Source organism: Oryctolagus cuniculus, chromosome 1 (assembly GCF_051225735.1).
Source record: "Oryctolagus cuniculus isolate XC-2025 breed Fujian yellow rabbit chromosome 1, ASM5122573v1, whole genome shotgun sequence".
In the NCBI taxonomy this organism is placed as follows: Eukaryota; Metazoa; Chordata; class Mammalia; order Lagomorpha; family Leporidae; genus Oryctolagus; species Oryctolagus cuniculus.
Window position 1 is genome coordinate 172,806,724 of NC_142867.1, and position 12,602 is coordinate 172,819,325.

Consider the following 12,602-nt stretch of genomic DNA (forward strand, 5'->3'; position numbering starts at 1 on the left):
GAAGACATAACAATTGCCAATATATGCATTCAGTGCTAAAACATCAAAGTATATAAAGCAAATATTAATAGGACTGAAGAAAAAGACAGTAATAACACAGAGAATCTCAATGCTGTGTTTTCAATAATGCATAGATCATGCAACCAGGAAGTCAATGAGGAAGCAGGCTTAAACACTGCAGACCAAAAGGACTTCAGAGACATACACGGCCGGCGCCGTGGCTCAATAGCCTAATCCTCTGCCTTGTGGCGCTGGTACACCGGGTTCTAGTCCCAGTCGGGGCGCCGGATTCTGTCCCGGTTGCCCCTCTTCCAGGCTAGCTCTCTGCTGTGGCCCGTGAGTGCAGTGAAGGATGGCCCAAGTCCTTGGGCCCTGTACCCCATGGGAGACCAGGAGAAGCACCTGGCTCCTGCCATCGGATCAGCGCGTTGCACCGGCCGCAGCGCGCTGGCTGTGGCGGCCACTGAAGGGTGAACCAATGGCAAAGGAAGACCTTTCTCTCTCTCTCTCTCTCTCACTGTCCACTCTGCCTGTCAAAAAAAAAAAAAAAAAAGAGAGCGAGACATACACAACATTCCATCCAAGTGTAGCAGAATACATATTCTCCAGTATTCATGCACCACTCTCTAGATCATGTCAGACAACACAAATTTCAGTTGATATAAAGGGACTGAAATATCAAGTATTTTTTTCTGACTGTAATGTCAACTAAGTAACCAATAAGAGGGAAATTTAAAAATTAAAAAATGTTGGAAATTAAACAACATGCTCCTAAAAAACTAATGGCCAAAGAAGACACTGAAAGGGAATTAGGAAAGTGCGTTCAGGGGCAGATGTTGTTGCACAAGTGGGTTAATCCACACTTGTGATGCCAGCATACCGTAAGAGTCCCAGCTGCTCCACTTCCGATCTAGCTCCTTATTAATGCAGCTGGGAAAGCAGTGGAAGATAAGCCAAATACTTAGGCTCCTGCCATCCATGTGATGGAATTCTAGACTCCTGATTTCAACTTGGTCTAACTCCAGCTGTAGCAGCCATCTGGGAAGTGAACCAGCAGATGGAAGTGCGTTTGCTCTCTGTCACTATGCCTTTCAAATGAATCTTCTTTTTAAAAAATATATATCTTAAGAACACTGAAAATGAAATTGAAAAAAATATGGGACATCGCCAATAGTTTTAAGGGCCAAGTATATAATGATAAATGCCTACCTTCATTATAAATATGCCAAATAAACAACCTAAATTTTACCCCCTTGATACATTAATCAAAAAGAAGGAATAAGTTTATAAGAGAAAAAAAATGAAATGGAGATTACAAAGACAAAGGAAAAGACCAACACAGTAAGAGCTGTGTTTCTTTTCTTTTTAAAAAGACTTATTTTTATAACAGAGTAGACAGAGAAATCCCCTACAGCTGGTTCACTCCCTAGATGGCCACAATTGCCAGGAATGGGCCAGGCTGAAGCCAGGAGCTTCATCTGGGTCTCTCACGAGGGTGGCAGGGGGCCAAACACTCGGGCCATCTTCTACTTTTCCCTAGGCCATTAGCAGGGATCTGGAGGAGCTGGAATAGAAGCAGAGCAGCTGGGACTCCAACCAGCATCCATATAGAGTGCTGGTGTTGCATGTGGTTGATTTATCTGCAGCACCACAATACTGACCCTCAGAATTTTTCTTAGAGATAGACAAAATTGATGAAACTGCCTGCCAAAAAAAACCAAAAACCAAAAACCAAAAAAGACTAAAAATTGCAAACAAAAAAAGGATGTATTAGCAAAGATGATGTGGAAATAGAAAGCATTACAAAAGATTACTATGAAAAATGCAGGGGTCAGCATTGTGGCATAGCAGTTAAAGCTGCTGCCTGCAAAGCCAGCATCCCACATGGGGGCTTCTTCATGTACCAGCTGCTCCACTTCTGATGCAGTTACCTGCTTATGGCAGGGGAAAATGGCCCAAGTGCTTGGGTCCCTACCACTCACAGAAGAGACCCAGATAAAGCTCCTGGCTATGATGTGGCCATTGTAGCCATCTGGGGAGTCAAACAGTACTGGATCATCTGTTTCTCTAACTCTGGCAAATAAATGTCTTTTTAAAAGATTTATTTATTTATTTGAAAATCAGAGTTACACAGAGAGAGAAGGAAAAGCAGAGGCAGAGAGAGGTCTTACATCCACTGGTTCACTCCCCAGTTGGCCACAATGGCCAGAGCTGTGCCGATCTAAAGCTAGGAGCTTCCTCTGGGTCTTTCACAAGGGTGCAGGGACCCAAGGGCTTGGGGCATCTTCTACTGCTTTCCCAGGCCATAGCAGAGAGCTGGATTGGAAGTGGAGCGGCCGGGTCTCGAACAGGCGCCCATATGGAATGCCGGCATGTCAGGCCAGGGCATTAACCTGCTGTGCCACAGCTCCGGTCCCATAAATAAATCTTTAAAAAGAAAGTAGGATATATCCCTTGTAGGGAATATACTTTAGATAATCAAATATTTTTAGCCATGGGAACAAAAGAAAATCTTGACATTTGCAACAAGGATGAACCTGGAGGTCATAATGCAGAATGAAATAAGCCATGCATAGAAACAGACATATTGACATACTGCATGATCTCATTTATACGTGAAACAAACAGTTGAACTTTTAGAGGCAGAGAATAGGAGGGCTGTTGCCAGTGCCTGGAAGAAGGTGGAGATGAATAGGGAAATGTTACTCAAAGTTTACAGACACAAGAGAAGGGAATTTCGGGAATATACCATATAGCATGATGATTATACTTAATAATACTGTGTTTATTCAAATCCTACCAAAAATTTTGCTAAATAGACCTTAAATATGCCTCAACACTATGACCTCCACATATACATGCACACAAATGATAATGATGTGAAGTCACAGATGATTCAATGAGTTTTATTGTGATAATCACTTTACTATGCCTGTATCAAATCACATTATATACCTTAAATGAGTGTGCACAAATTCAATTTGTCAATTATACTTCAATAAAGCATGAAAACATTTGCTTCCTTGGCCAATCTGAAACAAGTAAATTTTATGTCTAATAATCTAGAGTACTTTATACTGAACAAAACTTCCATTGAAAAAATTGGAATCAATATACTTAAATTTAGGGAATTGGTTATCATAAAGACTTATTAGTGGAAATTGCCACATTAAAACAAACAAAATTAATCTTTTATTGGAAACATCTTCATCTGAATCAACCAATTTACATATTTAATAAATAGCCTTATGTTTTACCGCAAATGAGCTTTCTAATGCATCATAATTACTAATGCGATTTGGTACATTTATATGACTGACTATCTGAACAATAATATGCTTTCCTATTAACATATTTAAAGAAATATTTCCCTTAAAATGCTGAAACAAAATGTTATGACCTTTTGTACATTCTGAGGCTTAACACATTGCTTCATCCTCTCCAGATTGCCTCTTTCCAAGATATTACCAGTTGCTAAGTCATCATCACCATTACAAGTCCACACCACCTAAGCTTTGACAAATGAGCTAAAATCACTCCCTGGAGAAAGACCAGTCTCTTCAATGAACGACACTGAGAAAACTGGATCTCTGCATGCAGAAATATGAAATAAGACTCCTACCATACACCCTATACAAAAATCAACTCCCAGTGAGTCAGCAATCTAAACTTAAGATCCAGAACCATCAAATTAGTAAAGGTAAATATTGCATGATGTTGTCATAGGCAAAGACTTCTTGGATAAGACTCCAGTAGCACAGGCAATAAAGGCAAAAATAGACTAACTGGATTACATCAAGCTAAGAAGCAGAAGCACAACAAAGGAAGCACTCAGAGGTAAATAACAGAATGGGAGAAAAAAAACTTGCAAACTACACATCTTACAAAGAATTAATATCCAGAGGAAGTAAGGAGCTCTATAAATTCAACAACAACAAAATAATCAATCCAGTTAAGAAATGGGCTGTGGCTGGCATTTTGGCATAGTAGGTTAAGCCTCTGCCTGTGACGCTGGCATCCCAAATGGGCAGCAGTTCCAGTCCTGGCTGTTCCACTTCTGATCCAACTCCCTGCTAATGCACCTGGGATAGTAGCAGAAGATGGTGCAAATTCCTGGGCTCATGCACCCATCTGGGGGACCCAAAATAAGATCCCAGATCCTGGCTTTGGCCCAGCCCAGCCCTGGTCATTGTGTCCATTTGAGGAGTCAACCAGTGGATGGAAGATTCATTCTCTCTCTGAAATTCTGGCTGTCAAGTAAATAAAAAATAATCTTAAAAAATGGGCTAAGGATATGAACAGGCATTTTGCAAAAGAAGAAATGTAAATTGCCAACAGAAACATGAAAAATGCTCAGGATTATTAGCCATCAGGGAAACACAAACCAAAACCACATGAGATTCCACCTCATCTCAGAATAACTATCATCCAAAAATCAACAAATAAATGCTGGTGAGGATGTGGAGAATAAAAGGTACTCTAATGCACCGTTGGTGGGAATGTAAACAAGTACAACCATCAGGGAAGATAGAGTGGACATTCCTTAGAAAGCTAAAATTAGTTCTACCTTATGATCCAGCTATTTCAGTCCTGGGAATTTACCCAAAGGAAATGGAATCAGCATAGTAAAGAGTTATCTGTATTCCCATATTTATAATAGCTCAATTCAAAATAGTGAAGAAATAAAATCAACCCAGATGGCCATCAACTGATGACTGGAAAAAGAAAATGTGGTATATATACACCATGGAGTACTATTCAGCTGTCAAAAAAAGCATGAAACCCTATCTTTCACAAAATGGATGCAATTGGAGACCACTATGCTTAGCAAAATAAGCCAGTACCCAAAACACAAGTTTCATGTTATGCCTGTTTTAACACTTACAGAATATCAAAAAAATATATATGTATGAGCAGGGAAAAAAGTAAGGTATATTCCTATAGTAAAAGCAAACAATCTGGAAAAGAATATCACAAGAGGAGGTATCTTATATTACATATGAAGAATCACTGTTAAGGGGAATTACAGTTATAAATGATAATGAAGAAAAAGTTGAAGTTTGTTTTTAGTGGGACAATTGAAAAATAAAAAAAAAAACCTTAACTGCAGATTCTCTTATATGAGTAACTACTGCATTAGAAAACTTAATCAAGAAGCTGTAAATAAGCAAATTACCAGCTGTCAAAAAAATTATCACTATCAAATTAAATGAGCGTCCCTCAGGCAACCTAATATTGCTTTTGCCTGAAGGCCAGCTCAAAAATTAATGAGACACAAGTCACATAAATAAAGCAGATTTTAAATGAATTCAATCTGTGCAGACTAACTTGAAAACCTTAAAACTCATTTCTAAAATTTCTTAAAATAATTGCAAAGATGGCTGAATACTTTAACACAGACACATACTTCTCCATGGCTTATTTGTTACCATTAGATTAACATAAATTATATAATATCTGAGAGGTCAGCCTACATGTCTGTGTTATAGATTGGATGAAAGGTGATTCTGAACATGAAAACTGGATAAAAGCAACTTGCTGACGAATGTTTACTCACCAATCTACAAGTACACTGTTGAATGCTACTTTAGCAAACTATTCAAAACATGCGATTCAAGAATTTTAGATACCGAACCTAAAAGGAATATTTATTCTCATCCTGTCAGGGTTATTTTGTCCTGTTTACATCGATACATCTATGACTAAACTGAAATTACAATACCGAAAATAGTTAATTACACATTTTTTGCCCATATTACTATTTATATTAGCCTGTCTTTTATCCATAGACAGTAAAACCAATGATCTAAGGGATTAGAAGAACTTCTATAAATAGTATGTAAAGAAAGAAAATCTTTCAGATACAAGAGTATCTCCATCAGAGTGAAAAAGTCAAGGATTCCTTAAGTGGTTAAACAAATTTAAATGTAATCATTGATATCACACTGAAACCAGAAAAGCTTAGCCTTTTCTGGTTTGAAACTCATTAAGAAAAAATTACTGTATAGGATAATTCACCACTTTCAGGTATTGTATGGATATTTCAAACATGGACTTAAATTTTTTATTTTTTTAAAATCTAATTTCAAGGGTTGATGCTGGGAGAAAAACTAGCATGTTGCATTTCATCAGTTCTGTTTCCTACTGGTTTGCATTGGGATTTTCTTTGATCTACTCTATAGCTATTCATCTCATCCTACTTTGCTCTTTCAACAAAGTGATGAATGACAAGAATTTAAGAAGACAGAAACCAACAAAATGGTATTTGGACAAAGAAATGGTATGTTAAACAGTAGGATGGGGGCTGGCACTGTGTCTCACTTGGTTAATCCTCCACCTGCGGCACTGGCATCCCATATGGGTGCCGGGTTCTGGTCCTGGTTGCTCCTCTTTCAGTCCAGCTCTCTGCTGTGGCCTGGGAGGGCAGTGGAGGATGGCCCAAGTGCCTGAGCCCCTGCACCTGCGTGGGAGACCAGGAGGAAGCACCTGGCTCCTGCCTTTGGATTGGCGCAACGCGCCGGCCATAGTGACCATTTGGGGGTGAACCAACGGAAGGAAGACCATTCTCTCTGTCTCTCTCTCCATTGTCTAACTCTGCCTGTCAAAAAAAAAAAAAAACAAAACAAAACAAAACAAAACAAAACAAAAAAAAAACAGTGGGATGTCCACATTGTTGTGGAATATAGTATACAAAGCTCTCCCTCAGGCAACATTATTATATAGCTACAAACACGTAAGCTCAGCCTTTCCTAAAGCTTAGTAATGGAGGTAACTGTAATCACTGGGTCATCAAGCTATGTGTTTTACTTGCTCATTAACCAAACTGGTATGAACAGTTTGATTCTCTATTCCTACTTAGGGAAGTAAGGAATATTATTTAGCTGTATAGGTAATGTTGATGCTATCAGAATACATAAATGACTATGTAGGTAGGGAAGACAGATGGAGGGTGTAGTGAGAACATTAACGTTGTGAGACTAGGTTGTAATTGTGATTGCCTATTGAAGAATAGCTTCAAACATTACTTTCCAAGAAATGAAAACACAAATAGATGCATTCTTTTGTTTTTTTTCCTTGTAATATTAGATTATAATATACTCATCTACCTGCAGAGCACTTCACCATCACTAATCTTAACACTCATCACAGTGCTGAAAACGACAAAATGTTGTTTGACAGGTAATACGGATTTGAACAATGCAGTTGCACATATTGGTCACATAAGCTTGCTAGGGTACTGGGAGGCTACAGGCAAACATTTAGTAAGGGACATCCAGACATTGACTCTGCCCTCTATGTCCCTTGTGTCTTCTCTCTCATGTGAGGAAGAATCTTTGTTGGAGATGAGTTTGGCTGGAGAGTCAGCAGAAATCAAATGTCTGTAACTTCCATTTTAAAGGTTTTCATGGTATAAAATCCTCCAGAAGGCTGAAGAAGTCCTAAATCAAATTAGCCCAAATTCAATCAAGAAGTGGACATTGCAGAACTGACAAGATTCTACACTAGGTTTAAGGACTTAGACCAAGTGATCACCAATTCCTGTATACATTGCTATTGCATATTTTATAACTTCTGTTAAAAGTTTTTTGACAGGCAGAGTTAGACAGTGAGAGAGAGAGAGAGAGAGAAAGAAAGGTCTTCCTTTTCCATTGGTTCACCACCCAAAATGGCCGCTATGGCCTGCGCACTGCACCGATCCGAAGCCAGGTACTTTTTCCAGGTCTCCCATGCGGGTGCAGGGGCTCAGGCACTTGGGCCATCCTCCACTGCCTTCCCGGGCCACAGCAGAGAGCTGGACTGGAAAAGGAGCAACCAGGACAGAATCCAGTGCCCCAACTGGAACCTGGGGTGCCGGTGTTGCAGGCAGAGGATTAGCCAAGTGAGCCGTGGCGCCAGCCTCTGTTAAAAGTTTTAAGAGGCTTTTATGCAAGTAAATCTCAAATATAATTCATCTCCATATGTGAGTGGTATGTGGAGTGGAAATGAGGGTGAAGGGTTTATACACGTATGTGTTTGCAGTTCCTTTTCACCTAGCCATAGTCTTCCTGAACCAATGCATCTACTGTATTTTGGAGGCTTTTGAAATTTCTCTGCAATGTAACCATATTCGATATCCAGAATAATAAGCTGAGGAAAAAGTGTTCATTACCCATCATGCAATGATGGTGAACTGACTATGCTCCCTGATTGTAACATGTTTTTCTAGGTATAAAAAATTATAACATGAACTTTTTAAGCTTTTATTTAATGAATACAAATTTCATAGGTATAGCTTTAGGAATATAATGGTTTTTCCTCCTTACCTGTCCTCCTACCCCCACTCTTGTCCCAGCTTCTATTCCCTCTCTCATCCCATTCTTAAGATTAGTTTTTCATTTACTTTGTATACAGAAGACCAACTCTATACTAAGTAGAGATTTCAACAATTTGTACCCACACATATATGCAAAGTATAAAGTACTGTTTCAGAACAAGGTTTGCAGTTGATTCTAAGTACAATTCATTAAAGACAGAGGTCCTACATAGGGAGTAAGTACACAGTGACTCCTGTTGTTAATTTAACAATTAACACTCTTATTTATGATGTCAGTGATCATCGGAGGCTCTTGCCATGAGCTGCCAAGGCTATGAGTCCACAAACTGTCAGTATTTGGACAGGGCCATAAGCAAAGTAGAAGTTCTCTCCTCCCTTCAGAGAAAAGTACATCCTTCTTTGGTGGCCCCTTCTTTCCTCTGGGGTCTGACTCAGAGATCCTTCATGTAGGATTTGTGTGTGTGAGTGTTTGTCTTGGCTTTCCATGCCTGAAATGCTCTCATGGGCTTATCAGCCAAGTCCAGAGTGCTTTAAGGGCCGATTCTGAGGTTAGAGTGCTATACACATGAATTCTTAATAATGTCACATCTAGTAAGTGTACCTAACAAGCTTCTTCTGTTTTATTGATGACTTCAAGTGATAAATGCACTGGTCAAAATCACATAAGAAACAGTAAAACCAATATTTTAATTTATATATGCTCACAAGTTTTCACTTAAGATTTGAAAAAAAAAAGGATTTTCATGTGAACACACTTGTGTACATGTACATAAATGCCTAACTTACACACATCTTCAATTTGTAGGCTAAGATAGCTCAAATCTGAGAACAGTATCAAATCAGTGAGCTCTTGTAATAGTCATCTTATGTGCACATAAGCCAAAAAGCAACCATGTTGAACCTACTATAACTAAATTTGTCACTTACTTGAAAATGGGCCTTAAAAATGTAATTTAAATAGTCAACTATAAATGGCACCAAATCATCCATTTCTTTTTCTTATTAAATTGTGTTTAACTTAATTTTTAAAAGATATTCTTGTAATTTTTAAATATTTAGTGAGCAACTAAAATGCATGTTTATATGATGGTAAATGATCCCAATTTATATAAACATTATTCTCAGTCTATTCCCAAATTAGTAACAACATTTTTAAGTTATCAATTGTTTAAATTTTAAGTATTTACTATCTAATTGAAACTTCCTTTTCTTATCAAGGATTCCTATTATGTTGTACCATCTTTGAGTATCTACAATTTATATTAATTTTTCTCAAATATTTATCTCATTCTTTTTTTTTTTTTTTTTTTTTTTTTTTTTTTCTGACAGGCAGAGTGGACAGTGAGAGAGAGAGACAGAGAGAGAAAGGTCTTCCTTTTGCCGTTGGTTCACTCTCCAATGGCCGCCGCTGCAGCCGGCGCACCGCGCTGATCCTGGCAGGAGCCAGGAGCCAGGTGCTTTTCCTGGTCTCCCATGGGGTGCAGGGCCCAAGCACCTGGGCCATCCTCCACTGCACTCCCTGGCCATAGCAGAGAGCTGGCCTGGAAGAGGGGCAACCGGGACAGAATCCGGCGCCCCAGCCGGGACTAGAACCCGGTGTGCCGGCGCCGCAAGGTGGAGGATTAGCCTATTGAGCCACGGCGCCGGCTTATCTCATTCTTTTTAAATTTAAAATATATGCCTTCCCTGAATCAATTTGTCCTTAATGCTTTATATGTTAATTATATTTGCTTTTGTGTTCTTTCTAGTTTCTGCCTCATAACAGAAATGTTTATTCTCTATTTTGACTTCTCTCCTGACCTGACATCTCATTTCTGAGAGTATCTAAACTAAATACAGTTATGTAATCATCCCAATTTTATATTTTTCTCAAATAGCATATTACAATTTTCAACCATTCTGGGGGCATGTTTTTCTTGCAAGTTTCCTGTTACAGGGTTATTTTAAGAAAAATTAGCTAAATGCTATTCACAAAGTAATTCTTCAAAAACAGATTTTAACCATGCAAATAATTGGCTATAAAATTATGAAAAGGTGCACAAATATTCTATTACTTAGTACTTGCAGAATGCTTAGAGTACTGATAGCATAGAAAAAAATTTTAAGGATTTTATCTATTTATTTGAGAGGTAGAGTTACAGATAGTGAGAGAGAGAGAGAGAGAGAAAGGTCTCCCTTCCGTTGATTCACTCCCCAGATGGCCACAATGGCCGGAGTTGTGCTGATCCGAAGCCAGGAGCCAGGAGCCTCTTCTGGGTCTCCCACATAGGTGCAGGGGCCCAAGCACTTGGGACATCTTCTGCTTTCCCAGGCCATAGGAGAAAGCTGGATTGGAATAGGAACAGCAGGGACTAGAACCAGTGCCCATTTGGGATGCTGGCTGTGCAGGGGGAGGATTAACCTAGTGCACCATGGTGCCAGCCCCAGCATGGAAAAACTTAAAGCAAGTCATGAATTTTGCATTTTAAAAAGGATCTTTTACTAACCGACCTTCTAATGAAAGTGTAACTGTAGGAACTTAGGAAGGTTTTGTTCATCTTTTTCACTATTAGCCCTATCTATTGGAAATAACATAACGACTGAAAATAGGGCTTCTATCATCATCTAGTTATTGGTAATTAAAGTACACAGGTCCTAGAAAGGAGATAAGCAATCTCAATGTAGTGGATAATGTACATTTCTGTATTTTAATTTTGTTCTGAAGTATATTTTTTGTTGCAACTGATGGTTTTGTTATAATATTTGCAGCCACAAAAATTATGAAAATACTTTTTCATATTATTTCCTGCTATCTTTAATACATTGAAACCAAGTCAGTAAGAATGATTGGAGAATTTTATCATTGAGGCATTATAATGTTTATGGGAGAGTACAGGATGGAGTGAAGCTAGTAAAAATTGCATTTATTCATATCACTGTTTTAATGTTTAGAGATTATTTAGAACACTGTATTAAAAATTAGGGAACAGAGGGGCCCACATGCTGGCATAGCAGGGTAAGCTGCCACCTGCACTGAAGGCATCTCATGTGAGCATTAGTTCAAGTCCCGGCTGGCCCACTTCCAATCCAGGTCCCTGCCAATGATCCTGGGAAAGTAGGGGAGGACGGCTCAAGTGCTTGGGCCCCTACTACTCACTTAGGAGACCAGGAAGCAGCTCCTGGCTTTGGCCTGGTGCACTCCTGACTGTTGTGGCCATCTGGGGAGTTAACCAATGGTTGCAACGTTTCTATCTCTCCCTTTCTCTAACTCTGCCTGCCTTCCAAATAAATGTTAAAAAGAAAAACATTAAGGAAGATCATTTCAAATTGCAGTCGACATTTTCTATACTACATATTTCTATAAAAAGGTGGCACTCATTTATATAATAGTATATATGGTGGCGTTCCTTTATAAAATATTTCCAGCCAATATAAAAATAAAATCACAATCTTATTTCTACTCATCTCTAAGAACAGATATGCTAAATATAAGAACTACTATCCAATAGATATTAAGCATTAACCACAAAATCTGTAGTAAATGCATAAAGATACAGGTGCTGAATAATTGTGTTACTGTGCTTTTAAAACCTAATTCCCTTTGAGGCTAATATGGTCAAATGATATTCTGGGAGAACAAACTAAGATTATTTACAAACTATGTCTTAGAAACATTTTTATAGATGGCTATGTGGGGTACATTGCTTTCATTTTGACAAGAAATTAGCCAAAAACTTAATTTGGCATGTTTTCCCTTATCTATGATAAATAATGTTAAGCAAATCCATGACATAAAAGCTCTAAGATTTGGAAACTAAATATTTCAGTTGCATGTTAAAATTCTAACTCTCTCATTCTTAGTTCAGAAAGTTACCTTGGCACACTACAGACTTGGAAATTAATTTCAATTCTAGAAACTTATCATGTAATTATTATAATTATTACCATTTTGTTATTATTAAAGATTCATTGTTTTGAAAGGATTTTTTTGTTATCAGCCATGTTACTATTTCCATCACATTTATAAAAAGTACATGCCTAAGGACAAAGCAGTAATTATGAGAATTCATATTCATTTAACAAATACATATTGAGTGTCTACAACAGTGTAGACTGTTTCTTTCATGTACTTATCTATTAACATACAGCATTTGGTTAATAGTCCCATATGGCATCAGCCAAGAACTTCAAAATTTCCTTTAATGCTAGCCTTCATTTTTTGGCAGTAATTTACAAGATAATTTAGATTTACATCCCCATTTTAAAAACGCATAAACACCTCCTTTCTTAAATCTTTAACATCATTTGT

General features: G+C 38.2%; 1 protein-coding gene across 1 annotated transcript in view; it reads right to left on the reverse strand.

The window, feature by feature from the left end:
• The window catches only part of PTPRD (protein tyrosine phosphatase receptor type D), a 1,783,257-nt gene that overhangs the window by 1,622,745 nt on the left and 147,910 nt on the right, over positions 1 to 12,602 (reverse strand). The gene's annotated exons all lie outside the window — the stretch shown is intronic.